We start from the raw sequence: 11,891 nt of genomic DNA on the forward strand, positions 1-11,891 counted from the left end.
TAAGAAAAATGACGATTTATCTGCGTAACCAAAAATGGGCGTAATGAGGAGTAAAACAGAAACATAATTGGTTATGATGTCATATATAGGTGGATCTATAAGATTATACTTGGCATAGATGCGCGCGCAGCAGTATGACGTGTAATTGACGTGCAACTAGGGGGTGAAGGGGACTTGACATTTAGCTCTACATGTGGAGACAAAAAGTCTGGGGGGTCAAGTCAACCTAATCCCAAATCATATCTAACATCCTATGTTTAAAGAACTATGTTATCCACAAAAGAAGGACTCTCGGACAGAATCTATTCTATACTGACTGTGCGTGCGTGTACAAGCGTCTAAGTGTCTACACTGAATGCGAGGGGGTAGGAATATTCCATGGTAACAGGGCTATGAATTACTTGCATGAGGACAGAGAAGCCGAGCCTTTGCTCAGTAGCTGGAAGAATGTTTACTTAAACTGCTAGACAGGAATGCATCGGCTAAGGAGTGAAGCAGATAATTCGAAGGTGAAATACAGTTCTTGGCAGAGAATAGGCTGATGTCAGGCTTCGTGAGCCGCGCAGAGAATGAGACAAAGTTCATGGTCACAGATGCAGGCTCCGACTGGAGTTTTCAGAGGCAGAAGGCAAGAAGAGTTTGATGACAGAATCAGGGCCTACTTGCCTGGACTGTAAAATGGCATAAGTGAACCATATAAAGTCGGTGGCCTTTCATACTTAGGAATGGAATATCCGGCCCATTCATGGCGGATCAACAGAGGACATGTTAACGGTGGACGCACATGTATTTGCGTCTTCATAACTGGAACTGGAGGGAACATACATGTACTTGTGACATGCACATAGAACCGTTGGGGTCCAAGATAGGGGACATAACTGACCAGAAAAATCCATATTTCCACATTCCCTCCTTGTCCCCTACTTGCCCGTTAAGAGATATCAATCTTCATCAATCCATTGATCTGTTCATATAGCATCATTTGTTCTTCTTTCTTCTTCCGTGACGAATGAAATCTTGGTGGTGGAATACACGATGTGGTACACAGACCACAAATCGCTGGTCCACATTGTAGACATAGACAGCAACTGAATAGTATGAGAAGGCCAATACCTAGGAAGGATAAAACTCTCCATCCCCAGGCTGATACCACACTCCAAAACCAACTGGACCAAGTCCAAGTGCCTGGGTTCTGGTGTATCTGGTTTACAATCTTATGAAGGCGAGTGATGGCTTTATATACAGATGGCGAATTTTCTGGTATGAATACGCAGCAGCTTGATCCGATGACCCTACAAGCTCCGCCCCTATCAGCTAGGATGACGTCAAGGACAAGACGATTTTGAAGCACAACAATCCGCATAGCAGACTGTTCTTCTGTTAAATTGCCTAAGGCGGAAATAGTCTCATTCACTACTGCTTCAAGGGTTCTAGTTAATCTACGTATCAGCTTACTATTAGTAACAGTACCTATATAGGGAAAGATGCCTTTATTAAAATCTACATACTTGTCCCATGCCGTCTCAGTATAATCGACAATTGGGAGATCTCTCCGCTCTCTGTTGTGTACTAAATGAATATTTCTGTAATAATCAGGAGGAGCTAGGAAAACAGGTGGCAAAAGGAATGCAATGTAGCAGGTACCATCCCAATCTAGAGGTAGACGCATATATGCAGTCTGACCACATATAAAGTAGGAGTGGCGATAAGCTTTAAATGAAGATTTGCCTTGATCACTGAATTCTACTATAGTAGTGCATTTACTATGGCCCATATGTATGGAACCAACCTTTCTTACACACAATTCACCCTTCGCTGGGAATACTGACATGGTGGGCAAAACTAGTTCAACTTCGGATTCGACATTTAGAATCATGAGATTAGGTGTAAAATTACCTAATCCATATACTTCATTTTCTAGATCAGTTCCTGTTCTCTTGGGGCGACCCTCCTTGTCAGGGTAGCAGACCTTGAGTAAAACTAGGTTCAGGTTTCCCCATACCCAATGATCTTGGTAAACTGCTGTGTCTGAGTCTATGGAATTGATTAAACTAAACCATGCTCCACAGGAGCCATTATGTGTAAATGGGTGTGGAAAGAATGGCAGGACTCCTTCATAATTCTGATAGGGAGGGAGCCGACCACACACCCAACAATTGGTGGCATTACTAGTCTGATGGGAATGATGTAACATACTAATGAAAGTGTTATTGCGCAGCGCAAGTCTATAAGACAATTCATGCGGAGGTAAGTCACTAAAAGAATGTTCAGCAGTAACATTATAAACATGTCTAGAAATAGGGTAATATATGTGCAACAATATACTTGCAGTAATTATTAAAAGACTCAAGAAAAACAAGATTAATAATGTCACTATGCAGTGGCTACGCAGTGATTTACAATACGCCTGTCGTTTCAACATTTTCCGGGTGTTTTCTCTACTCAGGTCCAAGGGATACATGTCAGAGACAATTCAACCGCTTCACCTTGGAGAGGACTTAAACAATCAAATTGCTCGACTGGTTGGGCCTAAGCTTTAGTTTATAGTGTTCTGAGTTACTCTGTTCAACAAAAGGAAGTTTTGAGTCAATGGGTGAAGTCACACGAGGTGGGCTGTTTACATCTGCAGGAAGTCCATGAAATTTCTTGATATGACTTGAATGAATCCAGCCTTTCCTGCCCTCGATCTTCACGGCTGTTCTTGTGGTCAGCAGCACCAGCTGAGGTGACCTCCACCTAGGTTCCAGCTGAGTCTTTCGGTCAAAGTTCCTCACGAGGACCAAGTCCCCCGGGACTACGTCATGGGGTTTCACCTCAGTGTTGTCAGGAAAAGCTGCAGCTACCTGTGAACGACAAGATTGTAGTGCAGACATCAAGGAAGCCAAATAATCTGTCAGCATATTACAGTCAACATCAGTTATTTTGCGTGGTATAGGCGTCCCCCACATATTTGGTGGTCTGCCGAAGATCACCTCATACGGGGATAGCCCTGTTCGAGAGTGTGCTACCATTCTCATGTAAAAGAGTGCAACTGGTAACGCTACTACCCAGTCGACACCTTTCTCTCTGCATATTTTGGACAATCTGATTTTCAGTATCTGGTTATGTCTTTCTACGAGGCCTGCTGCCTCGGGGTGTCGGACACAGTGGAATTTCCACTGATATCCTAACAGAAGTGAAACATGTTTCATTAATTCGGATGAGAACGGCTGGCCGTTATCTGAGTGAACAACACGTGGTAAACCGTATCGTGGGAAGAATTCTCGAACCAACTGTTTGGCAGTAGTCGGGGCAGTGTAATCTGAAACCGGGTATGCCTCTGTCCAACGGGACAGAGCGCAGACAACTACGAGAACATATTTGAATCCTCGACATCGTTCCATCTGGATATAGTCCATCTGGAGGGCTTCAAAAGGGTGATTAGGAGGCTGAAATCCACCCTGTTCTACGGGAACGCTTTTTCCTGGGTTAAACTGACAACAGATCATACAGGTACGGACCTTTTGTTTGGCTGCTGCTCGTAAATGTTTATTGAACCAAATGTGTTGAATGCTGTCTAGCATAGCTTTTTCTCCTAGATGTGCTGGACTATGTATAGTGTTAATTATAACTTGGACCATTGAATCAGGAAGGAACCACACAGACTTTTCCTTCATCATCCATCCTTGGTCCGTTTGGATCCCTCCTAATTCAGTCCATTTCTTTATTTCGTCTGGTGTAGCATGTGTCTGTATGTCAATTACGTCAAGAGTAGGATCTTTAACTGTCATACAATGTGTCGGTGTCGGGACTATTGTCTTTGTCATGTCGGGGGTTTGAGTTTGAGCAGTCTGTTTAGCTGTTCTGTCGGCTAGATCATTGCCTTGGGAAATGATATCAGTAACCTTCGTATGAGCCTTACATTTCATAATTGATATTGCAGTGGGTAGATGTATTGCATCTAATAAGGCATGAATGAGGGGTCCGTGCTGAATGTGGGCACCGTGGGACGTTAAATAACCTCTCTCTCGCCACAGTACGCCGAAGTCATGTACAACTCCGAATGCATAACGTGAATCAGTGTATATGTTGACTTTTTTATTCGTGGCTTGAATACAGGCTTGTGTCAGAGCGATGAGCTCTGCGGCTTGAGCTGACAAAGTATTTATACGATTAGTTTCAATGACTTCAGTATCTGTGGTGACTGCGTAAGCAGCCACTAACTCTCCTGTACTTGTTCTCATACATGAACCATCTACATACAATGTCAGGTCTGGATCTGACAATGGGACATCGGTTAAGTCTTGTCTGGGTTTTGTCGTTATAGTAATAACTTCAATACAGTCATGAGCTAGTGGGTCTGTTCCGGTTACTGGCAAAAGTGTGGCAGGATTCAATGTGTTACAGCGTCTGATTTCTATATGTGGCTGAAACAATGTAAGTTCGTACCCTGTAAGTCGCCCTATAGTCAAGTGTTGTGTTTGCGTTCTATTTACAAGAACCTCTACTGCGTGTGGTACTTGAACTGTCAATGGATGTCCTAACACTATGGCATCGCTTTGTCTGATTGCTAAAGCTGTCGCTGCTACTGATTTCAGACACGCAGGCAAAGCCTGGGCTACGGGATCTAATGTACTAGAAAAATAAGCACATGGTTTGTGTGCTCCTGCTTGTTCCTGTGTGAGTACTGACAAGGCAGTACCTTCGCGTTCTGTAACAAAGAGTGTAAACTGTTTTCTGTAACATGGCGTTGCTAAAACAGGTGCTTGACATAAAGCTTTCTTTAGGTTTTCAAAAACTTGTGTATGTTCCTGAGTCCAAGGGAGAACAGTCGATGTGGCTGCCTCCTGTGTGGTTAACTGAATGAGTGGTTTTGCTAGAAATGCGTACTGAGGGATCCACTGCCTGCAATATGAAGTGAGACCTATGAAAGCCCGCACCTCCTTTTGTGTCTTGGGTATTGGCATGTTAGCTATTAACTGAATGCGGTCCGGTGTAAGCTGCCTTCCCTCCTTGGACAGCGAGTGTCCAAGATAAACAACTCGCTGAACACAGAATTGCAGCTTAGAAGGGGACACCTTGTGCCCCTTTTCGGCTAGAAATTGTAAAACTGTCAGTGATGCTTTTTCACATTCCGGTTCGCTTCTCGCGGTGATCAGCAGATCATCGACGTATTGGAGCAGAGCAGTGTTAACTGGCATGTGGATACTATCTAGTTCTCGTTTCAGTGCTTGGCTATAGATGCTGGGGCTTTCTGTAAATCCTTGAGGTGCGCGTGAGAATTTACAGCTACGTCCATTTAAACTAAATCCGAACAAATATTGGCTTTCCGGATCTATTGGGACGCTAAAAAAGGCATTCTTGAGATCAATTACAGTAAAGAATGTTGCTTCGGAATCAATAGCTGTCAGTAATGACGAGATATCTGGGACCACAGGAAATTGTGGTACAATGCATTTGTTTAACTCGCGCAGATCAATAACCAATCGATATACTGGCGGGGCCTTAGGATCTGTTCGTTTAAGAATCGGAATTATCGGTGAATTACATACATTGGAGTCTTTTTCCACAACTACTCCTTGGGCAATGAGCTCGTCAATGATTTGTAGTAAAGCCACTACAGCATCTGGTGGTAACTTGTATTGTCGCATTCGTGGTAGCACCACTCCTGCCTTTAATGTGACTCGATATGGTGTAATATTCATGCAACCAACATCAGTAGGGCCTTGTGCCCATAGATGTGTAGGTAAAGTCTGCAGTCGGGGATCCATGTCTCTAGACACATAGTGACCTTTAAAATCACGTAAGAACAACCTTACTCCTTCCGGAGAACAACATATTATGGCTCCTAGAGCTTTCAGTGTTTTTATTCCTAACAAGTTTTCTGGACATGATTTAGTAAGCAATAAATCTGTAGTTCGGGTCAGAGGTCCTATCGTAAGTGGAAGAGGCTGTGATACTTCATTAACAATAGGTTTTCCTGAAAAACCAAGGGAAATATTCTGAGAGCCTGAGAGGGGTGCCCCTGGAACTTCACTACGTTTTATAGTTGTTCGACTTGCCCCTGTATCGAGTAAAAATTTTCTATCTTGGCCTAATAATTCACTATGTACATAAGGTCCTTCTTGATCTACAGGAATCTCGATAAGGGGTAAGTCAACTTCCCTCTCTAGGCTAGTTCATGCGTAACGCTGATACTCAGGATATTCATACTGTGCGGTCTGATACATTTGTCGTGTTGTTGTCTGTGTGGCAGCAACAGGCAACGGTGGCGCAGCTGGCACAAACTGTATTGGCTGTTGTGCGGCTGGCATGGCCTGGGCATGCTGCAGAGCTCCTTGTTCATTCTGATCTTGTCTGAGTGGCCGTGATCTTTCTTGTGTTTTACCTATGGCGATATTATGTTTTAAAACTGGACAGTCGTGTACGTAATGACCTGGCTTTTTACAATAATTGCATGTCCCTTTTACAGGTCCTGCTGAATCGGAATGTGTCATACCCTTTTTATGTCCTTCAGCTGGAACTGTCTGGGAAACTAGCATTTTCATTTTCGTGTCTTTCATGCGTCTGTGTTCATGTTCTTGTTCCTCTCTAATTCTATTGTGATGGTACTGTAACATTTGTAACATTTGTGATGGAGTGTTACCTTGCCAGGTACTCTCGAATTTTAATACTCTATTCTTTACTGGGGGCAGGGCATTTTCCACTAATTTTGTCACAAACAGATGTGGGTATGATTCGCTACTTGCTTTTATGCCACTATTTATACCAAAACATATTTCAAATCGGGCATAGTAATCACTAGTGTCTTCATCTTGCTTCTGTTTACAGGCTGAAATAGTACCCCAATCTTCCTTTTTCGTAGTTAATAAACGTGGCAGTACCTGTACTAGTAAACCTGGTAGTGCTTTAGTTTTATCCCCAAGTCCTGCTCCTGCAGTTCGGGCCTTTTCTTCCGCTTCTAACACTGACCATTCTATCTTTTGGTCTCCTACCTCCCACTCTTTTTCCTTGAGTTTCTCATAAATGCCAGCAAGCATCAATACCTTTAATATTGTCATAATGTCGGGATAGGTATACTCTCCCATGAGTAACATGTCTTTAATTTCTCGGTGAAAACCCGCTGGATCTTTGTCATGACTGGGTACCACTTTCTTCATTTGTAACAATTCTATTTTCGATATGGGCGTATATACAAATACGCGCTTAAACTCGTTGTCCTCGCCTTTTATTGGGTGCACTTCTCGTAAGGGATTCTGTCTATCCATGTGATACGTGGTTCTTTCCTTGACGGGCAATGAGACATGCTCTGCGCATACAAAAAGAATATACTGCTTTCTTGATTCTAGAATTTCTTTAATTAATTTAGTACCTGCACCTCTCCATTTATTCATAAGCAATTCAGTCAATATGTCAGGTAAGGGACCAGGGTCCGAATGCTGACTCCGATATAGTATAATGAGTTGTTGAATCATATAAATCCCAGCTAACCTCTGTTCATCTGGGGTGAGATTCAAAAATGTGCGTGCTACTGTATCATCACTATATTTTCCGGGACTGTCCACTCAATGGACAGCTGCCCTGGCTAAATCTTGTTCATCCATAGAATCGAGAAAATGATAACCCCTTCGTTCTCGGAGTAATTTGTCAGCGGCTTGGAATGAATGCTCGTTAGACCTTATATGAACTATGGGTGTTGGGAAATTCCTGTTATTATCTGGACATATCGGACGTATCGGGTCAATAAGACATCTATTACTATTACAAGATCTTCCTCTTCCTACATAGGCTATGGTGTCCGACTGTCCCGCGGGCAGTCCTGACCCTTCTTCCTCGCTTTGTTCGAACTCGTCTACCTCTAATCTCTCTTCGTGTAGGCGTTCTATTTCTTTACGGATCTTTCGGCACATGGCTATTATACAATTTTGCTTATCATGTCTCCCTTCTGATATATTCTGGCTCCATCTGGTAAGAATTTGCATTGCTTCCGGGTCTACCCCCGGTCGGTCTTGATTTCTGATCACGCAATTTATGAGGAAACGTAACAGTTCCCCCTGTATCTCTACTTTCTGGTATTCCATAGCTCTGTTAATACATTCTGGATCTCGCCCTGTTTGGACAAAATGATATATTTTATCTAGATGCGCAGTCATTCCTGGTAACTTCCCTAAATACACTGCGGCTCGTCTGATACGCAATGATGCCAGGGTCATTTCGTCCTCTTTACCGGGCACAGGGTCATATCTACAATCTATAAGAAGTTCCTTGAGCGTACGGGCACTTATGAGTTTGGGTGTACGTGAATGTGCTGACTCTTGAAAAGTAAGTTTATTTATTCTGGGTGGCGTAGAAAAAATATTGGTAGCACCTCCCGTGGCCCCATCTGGGGTGTCGGGTGTGAAAGGATTCGTTGAACGTGACACAGCAACTACAGGTGTGGACACAGCTATAGAAGTAGCTGTAGGAACGGATGCAGAAACAGATGTGCTTGCCGGAACTTGTGACTCGATCTGTTGCTGTAGGGATACGGGTACTGGATCTTGGCGTTGGACCTCCCTGGTATGCGGTCTATGTGGGGCGGAATTAGCATACTCGGGAGCTGCGTCATCTAAATATGAGGAAAGAAAAACATCTTCTGCGGTTCTAGGATGCCCCTTAGGATGTACCTTTATTGGGAATAATGGGGGTGGCAAGTCTTTCGGTATCTCTGGAGTAGCCTTAGGTAATCCTTCGGCCAGAAGGGGATACATACCATTCATAAGGGCATTTCTTTGTCTGTCTACTTGTTCTGATTTTACTCTTGTACCTTCTTCAATTAATAGGTTTTCTCGTACTTTATTTGAATTCTCTCTATTTCTCTCTTCCTGTCGGAGGGCTTTTTCTGTACGTCTATGAGATTCTTTACGCCATAACTCAACGGCGTCTTTTTGTGACTGTCTGACTTTCCTTTTCCATAACTCTTCCTCGACTTTCATGATGCACTCTGCATCCCAGGTCCCCGCTGCGGGCCACCTCTGACTTTCTGGTAATCCCTTGGTGTAGTCTACCCATAAATCAAGAAATAATATAGCGTCTAAGCCATGTTTGTGATACATGAAGTACCCCGGAGTGTCCCTAGGAGGAATAGGGACGGCTTCTTCGAGTACCCCTTTTCTAGTAGTGATCTGTCTTAATTTCGAAAAGAGCGGCATATTGACAACTGATCTGCTTGAACACACTTAATACAAAAAGCACAATAATAAACAATCATTCATACCACAATATGCAGGACGTTTTTAAACACATTAAACATTAAACATTAAACCTTTAACTGAAACAACAATGATGATCGTCTGCATAACTAATCACCAAGCTTAATTCTTGACAATAACTAGATACTTCGGAATACTTGATATACTGCTAAACAGTACAGATACACTGCTAAAACAGTGCAGACCGGATTTGTGTACCCAAACCCGTCTTGACCGGCACAACCTATGTGCACGTCAGAAATGCCTCCCCAGTAATGGTACTCACCGGGTAGCTTCGGAAACGGAAGGCCTCGGCAACTGAACTTGAACCGGACTGGACTCGACTCGACTCGTCGGAAACTGGACTCGACTTCGAACTGGTGGGTCTCTGTATACCTCGGATCTTGCTCTCTCAGCTAGGCTCTGGTCGGGATACTTCGCACTTCTCACCGCCTCGTCTGGGTGTTGATCGCAGCCTCAGTCGCCCCCGCTTGACCGGAGGGAGATACAGGAAATCCTGCTGGTACGCGTAATTGTCCGTCCAGCTGTGGCAGGAGACCGGGCCTGCAACTCACCGCCGGCGCGTGAGATGAGAAAGTGTCCCTGTTCGGGCGCCATTCATGTGGTAAATAAAATTCCTTTACCGGGACTTAATTTGATACAGAAACATAATAAAATAGCTCAGTAAAATGAGAGGCAGAATCCGTGGTATTAGAGGTTCGGAATGGGCTTTATTCCAGTGATCGATTATAATCGGTTGCTCCAAGTTCCATCACCACGGGGGTTCAGGAAGTGAAGTACATACTTTATTGACAAGAAATGATTTTTATAGTACATACATTACAATGAAGCAAATGCAGTAGGCGTAACAATTGATAAGAAAAATGACGATTTATCTGCGTAACCAAAAATGGGCGTAATGAGGAGTAAAACAGAAACATAATTGGTTATGATGTCATATATAGGTGGATCTATAAGATTATACTTGGCATAGATGCGCGCGCAGCAGTATGACGTGTAATTGACGTGCAACTAGGGGGTGAAGGGGACTTGACATTTAGCTCTACATGTGGAGACAAAAAGTCTGGGGGGTCAAGTCAACCTAATCCCAAATCATATCTAACATCCTATGTTTAAAGAACTATGTTATCCACAAAAGAAGGACTCTCGGACAGAATCTATTCTATACTGACTGTGCGTGCGTGTACAAGCGTCTAAGTGTCTACACTGAATGCGAGGGGGTAGGAATATTCCATGGTAACAGGGCTATGAATTACTTGCATGAGGACAGAGAAGCCGAGCCTTTGCTCAGTAGCTGGAAGAATGTTTACTTAAACTGCTAGACAGGAATGCATCGGCTAAGGAGTGAAGCAGATAATTCGAAGGTGAAATACAGTTCTTGGCAGAGAATAGGCTGATGTCAGGCTTCGTGAGCCGCGCAGAGAATGAGACAAAGTTCATGGTCACAGATGCAGGCTCCGACTGGAGTTTTCAGAGGCAGAAGGCAAGAAGAGTTTGATGACAGAATCAGGGCCTACTTGCCTGGACTGTAAAATGGCATAAGTGAACCATATAAAGTCGGTGGCCTTTCATACTTAGGAATGGAATATCCGGCCCATTCATGGCGGATCAACAGAGGACATGTTAACGGTGGACGCACATGTATTTGCGTCTTCATAACTGGAACTGGAGGGAACATACATGTACTTGTGACATGCACATAGAACCGTTGGGGTCCAAGATAGGGGACATAACTGACCAGAAAAATCCATATTTCCACACTATTCAGGTCCCAGGTGCAACTCCTCCCTCCCATCTAGATGCAGATCTCTCTATTCACCACTGGGCTACCTCACCCTGTCTCCTGGAATTCCCCAGCCCTGTCACTTAAACTCCAGACAAGGAATACACAGCCTAGCAGAGGCAGATTTTAATGGTTAGACAAAAAAATACCTACTTTCTAAAAGTGGTATTTTCAAACACAGAATGTTAAAACCAACTTCACTAAAAGATGTATTTTATCATTCTGAGTTCAGGCATACTAAATTCGAATTTCTACCATATTCCCTAAGTCAGTTAAGATTATAAGATGTAATTCACTATTAGAACATGCCACACACACCAGGGCATGTCCTACCTTATACTTACAATGCACCCTGCCCTTGGGCCTACCATAGGGGTGTCTGATATGAAGAAAAGGGAAGGTTTAGGGACTGGCAAGTGGGTGCACTTGCCCAGTCAGCATGACAGTACCAGACTGCACGCAGGCTCTGCAATGGCAGGCCTTAGACACACTTTTACAGGCTGCTTCTGTGGGTGGCACAACCAGTGCTGCAAGCCCACCAGCAGCATTTGGATTTACAAGCCCTGGGCACTCCTGGTGCACTGTACTAGGGTCTGACAGGTAAACCAATCATGGAATCACTAATTCGTACAATAATTTACAATAGGGAGAGCATATGCACTTTAGCACTGATCAGCAGTGGTAAAGTGCCCAGAGACATAAAACAGCCAGCAACAGGTCATAAAAAATATAGGAGGAAGGCAAAAAGTTGTTCAGGGATAACCCTGCAAAAAGGGCCAAGCCCAACAAGGCCCGATTGAGTACGTCCTCGTGGCAGCTCCCCCTGCGACAGTACTCCTGTCCAGCTTTTCCGCAGTCCGCTACCCTCTGCTGTCTGT

The sequence above is a fragment of the Triturus cristatus genome, chromosome 6, assembly GCF_964204655.1.
Source record: "Triturus cristatus chromosome 6, aTriCri1.1, whole genome shotgun sequence".
NCBI lineage: Eukaryota > Metazoa > Chordata > Amphibia > Caudata > Salamandridae > Triturus > Triturus cristatus.